Here is a 5,054-nt window from a genome sequence, read left to right as displayed (position 1 = left end):
TTCGGTTAGCTGGGCAATTTCTGGATAAATGACCTGCCTCACCGCACTTATAACATTTCATTGGGTCCATCTTGCATTCTCCCTGGTGAACCTGTCGACACTTTGAGCAGAATTTTTCACTGATCTTCTGCTCAGATCTGTTATCATATCTAACAGTTTTCGGTCCTCGAAAAGATAAAGGCCCCTCCCATTTTCTTTTCTCAACAACTTTTCCTTCCGATTGTCTATTCTTATTTCGTTCAGTCACCTCAGCTGCATCTACTGTTAGWGGAAAGRTATTGRRGTTCATAGCAATAACAAACTCTCTGATTGAGGGTTTCAAACCCCAAATAAACCTCTCTATCTTCCTRGATTCAGTCGAAACATAATGTTCGGCAAAACGAGAGTATTCAATGAATCTTTCGGTATACTCCCGAACTGTTCCATTTCCTTGCTCTATCTTCAGAAAATCTTCCTCCATTTGTCTTACTGYCGTTTTAGGACAAAATTGATTTTTAAATCTATCCACAAATTCTACCTAAGACAGAGTCTGTAAAACATCCGTTYTGGTAGATGATTCAACTTCCCACTAGAATAAAGCATTTGACTTTAATACAGAAACAGCAAATCGAACTTTATCTGTTTCCGGACACCGAATGGTGTTGAACACAGATTCCATTTCCTTAATCCAGCACATAGCTTTTACTGGATCTCTCTCCCCAGAAAAGGTTGGTGGTTTGCATGCCAAAAACATCTTAATATCTCCTTTGATGTGGGTGACTGAAGTAGAGGGATGAACTTCCACTCTTTCCGTTTCTACCCTAGCCGGTATTCCCATAATARATGTCAGARTTTCCCGCAACTTCCCCATTTCCTCTGCCAACATATCCCTGGTTATATATTCAGGATGTGGTACCGATCTTTCCTGAACATTTCCAGAGTGAGATTCTTCATGTTTCAGAATGTGTTCCAGTCTGACCCCTTCCTGAGATTGACTTCTTCCTCTGTCTCGTCTTCTTACTCTTCCCCGACCACTATTTTCAGATGTACTAGTCGGTAGATTTACGGGTGATTCTTCTCTTTCCTCAGATTCTGGATGAGTCAATCTTTCAGATCTTCTAGTTCGGCTAGACATCTGCAAAGTTTAGTGTTAATAATCACATATTCACATTCCCAAATATAATGAAGTATTCAAGTTCAGATGTGTACCTGTAAATTCATAATTACACTAGCCAGATATAATTAAAATTTACCTTACACACTGTTCTTTTAACTCATCATATTTATTTCCAATGGTGCTAACTATGTCCGGGACCCTTAACATGCAATAAAACAGTTTAAGTCTAGGTATCATGTTGTTAAATACCTAAATCCCTTAAACTCAGGCTCTGATACCATTCTGAAACGCCCCAACCCACATATTGCATGTAACACATATTTCATATAAAAGAAATACATAATATCATTCCATTCAGGTCCCTTGGTACAAGAATCTAACATGACCAGATACAAGGTCCATAAATTCAAAATACATTTCTTGTACTAATCAATCAAAACAGATCTTCAAGYAGAAGCGCATATAGGAACATATTAAACTTTTCCCTTCCCCTTACTGTCTGAACCTCCTGCAACACATAATTTAAATCACAAAACGAGGGTTAGACCGAAAGGTCTAGTGAGATACCCTATTTGTGTTATTGCAGGGTGAAAAATCACCAAAACCTTTAGGGAGAAATATCATTTCATATACATAACAAATATCTGAATAAATAGAAACGTAATACCAGATCTTTTCCTTTTATCAAGCAAATCATTCTACTTATTCAAATCTCAAAACTCTGAACCAATCAGGTTCTACATATTGCCACTTTTAAACCTTTTCTTAACCAAACAAGGTTATATAAAGTTTCAGGCCAAACTTGACATTTTCTCCTCAATAACATCCAAACTATAAATTTCCAATAAGAACCTTGATCCTAAATCTTTAAGTTCACAAAGAAATAAAGACTCCGGACCACGGTAGTCTTAAAGGATATAATAGAATGAGTTATATCATACAACACACATACAAATGCCACCCTTATATCCAAACGTACACCTCTCCTTTATATCCCACCCTTATCCCATGGTACACCTCTCCTTGATATGTCACCCTTCTCCCATGGTACACCTCTCCTTGATATGCCACCCTTATTTTCTTATCAAAATATTTTCACAAAATAATTTCAAATAAACCGCAGCCATTGAAATTATTATCAATATAAAATTATTTCTTTTAAAACTTTCTGTTTATGATAAAATAACATTTCTCATCGAAAACACAACATTACATCAAATCCGGTTAACTTTGACTTAGCCGGACTTTAAATCCGGTCAACTATCCGGACAACACAGCCTAAGCTTTGTCCGATTTAACACTTGAACAAATTTCAACTTTGTCCGGATAACAAATCCTGTCAATACCCCGCATAAAGCTTGAACGATTTATCACTTAATATATAAACCACCATCTTTGTCCGGATAACAAGTCCGGACAATACCCCGCTCACCCTTTGTCCGATTTAAAATACTCCGGCCACCACTTGGTCGTATTCCTACTTCTCAGTTTCAAAAGATAACTTTTCTTACCAATCATAATCCGATCGACTCTTAACCAGTTTAAGGCTAAACCGTTCAACACTTAGGCGATTTAGGGCTAAATCGCTCAACCTTTCATCGATTTATAAAATAATCCGGACAAGCCTTATCCAACCCTTGACCGATTTAAAGCAATCCGGACAAGCCTTGTCCGGTTTAATACCYGGATAAAACACTTAGAATAAAGACTAATTTCTTCCAAAAATAAACAAGATTCATATAAAACCAGTAACAATTTTATTGCAAAAGAGTTTAGAAAACCACTCACCTTATCAAGCTTTTGAAACCAAACACTTGAATCTTTAGCCAAGAATAATCCGGACACTTCTCTTCTCTTTTAAATCACACAGCTTTTAACTAAAATTAGAAGAGAAAATATGGAGGCTAAGCCCCCCTTTTTATACACTTCCAAAAATAGAAGGTCGGCTAACAGCCCCTTCTTCCCATACAACTCCCCATATGCATGCATACACACACATACACCATGCATTTTTTTTTTATAATATGCATGCATCCATACACACCATGCATTCACATAACATGCATGTGTGTATAATCATATATACATGCACATACTCTCATACATGTATACACATAATTTTCACACACACTAGCATGATCAAATATAACAATTTATCATGCTGTCACATAAACATTTAATCTGATAATCACGTATTAATTACCTTGGGTGATAACCAGGATCTGGTTATCACAATATATCTCTAAGATATACTTATCTTGTCTTAAAACAAAACCATCACTGAACCTTTTCTTAATCATTGATCAATGTTTTAAAAGTAAAAATTCCTTCAGTGATTCTTCTTATCACTGAACTTTTTTTTGAACTTATATTTTCAAAAAGATATCCTTAAAAACTCATATTGACTTTTCATATTCAATATCTCATATGTTTTTAGAACACTTAAACTTTTTTTAAAAACAAAATGGAAAATGAATTGTCGTCTGACCTAATTTTTTTAATGATATGATTTTTTTAAGACGCACGTACCGTTCTACACACGCGCCCTCTTCAAATCCCATCTAATCGTGGAAGAGAACGTACTAACTTTTTCATCATTGCACAACTTTTAAGTCGTATTTTTTTCTCTCCTTTTTCCAATTCTCTCTTCTCCTACCTATAAATATAAGACTTCTTCTCTCATTTTTTCTTTACGCTTACAAAATTTATATTCGAAGCTCTGCCTCAAAGACGTTTGCAAAGCAAGAAATCAAGAACACTCAAAAAACTTTCAATCTTCTTCCTTTCAGATCATAGGTTGATAATCTTCTTTCTTTATTTTGATTTGTTCTCCTTCTAAGAAACTTTTGTTATGTTCTTTAAGAACTTGTTCTCTTCAACAACTAACAAACATATAATTAACTCATTCTATTACTTGGTTATAATCTAAGTTTCTATACACTTAATCTTCTTGAAAAACCCTAAATCTTCTTGTGGATTTTTCAAAAGAAGTTTTATCGATTCAAAACTTACAATTTACACTTTTATCTTATGGATTTCTAACAAACTTAATATCTTCTTTTCTCTTATATAAACATAAATATCTGCAAGAAATGTGAGCTTCTCGATTGACGAAGTGTCCTTCAAGACAAACAATCATGTTGCACTTGTTGACATTCCTGCCAACACATCTCACTTTGAGGATGCTGCAAATTTCCTCAAGAACTCTGTTATTTCATACGCTCTCACCCATGAACCTGTCATGGTGAAAAAAGTCTTCCAGAAGTTCTGGCTTACTACTGAAGTAACAAAAGAAACTGACAAGACTGGTAAACAGGTGGAGAAAATATCCTTCACCATCAAAAAGATGACCGTCAGTTTTGGTGTAGCCACATTAAGGACCGCTCTCAAGCTTCCCAAGGGTCCTTAATCCAGTGAACCTTCCACTGAAGACATCATCACCTATCTAGATGATATTGGCTACGTCTGGACAACAGAGAAGGACTCCAGTGATCCCCTCAAATCGCCTCCAAAGATTGATAAAAACCGCATGTATGTGGTGTGGCAATACTTGTTTTCCCATTTCATCCAGTATATGGGAGGCAAGACTGGTGGATAAGACCAAGTGTCTAGAGTTGCATTGAACATTGGGGTTTCTATCATTTGCCAAAGACCAGTCAACTTTGTTGGTGTTATCTCAAAAGACTTGGTGCTGAAGCTGGACAAGACCAAGATTCTTGTGTATGGTATTTGCTAAGATCTTTAGAAACAAATACCCCACCGAAGGAAATTTGCCTATTTGCAGGCTTCAGTCTAGAATCTTGGTCCATAAATCTGAACCTGCAGATGTTGTAATTTTCCCTCTTATGGACACCTTGTGCGGCACTCAATGCAGTACTTTTTCATCTTCTCCAACTATGCCTGTATGTCTTTCTTCCCTTTCTCTGGTGGTCAAGACTAAGGCAAACCCCCCCCCCCC

The sequence above is a fragment of the Cynara cardunculus genome, unplaced genomic scaffold (assembly GCF_001531365.2).
Source record: "Cynara cardunculus var. scolymus isolate 2C unplaced genomic scaffold, CcrdV1 Un_Scaffold_1676, whole genome shotgun sequence".
NCBI lineage: Eukaryota > Viridiplantae > Streptophyta > Magnoliopsida > Asterales > Asteraceae > Cynara > Cynara cardunculus.
The sequence above is the reverse complement of the archived record's forward strand: the minus strand, read 5'-3'. Positions refer to the sequence as shown.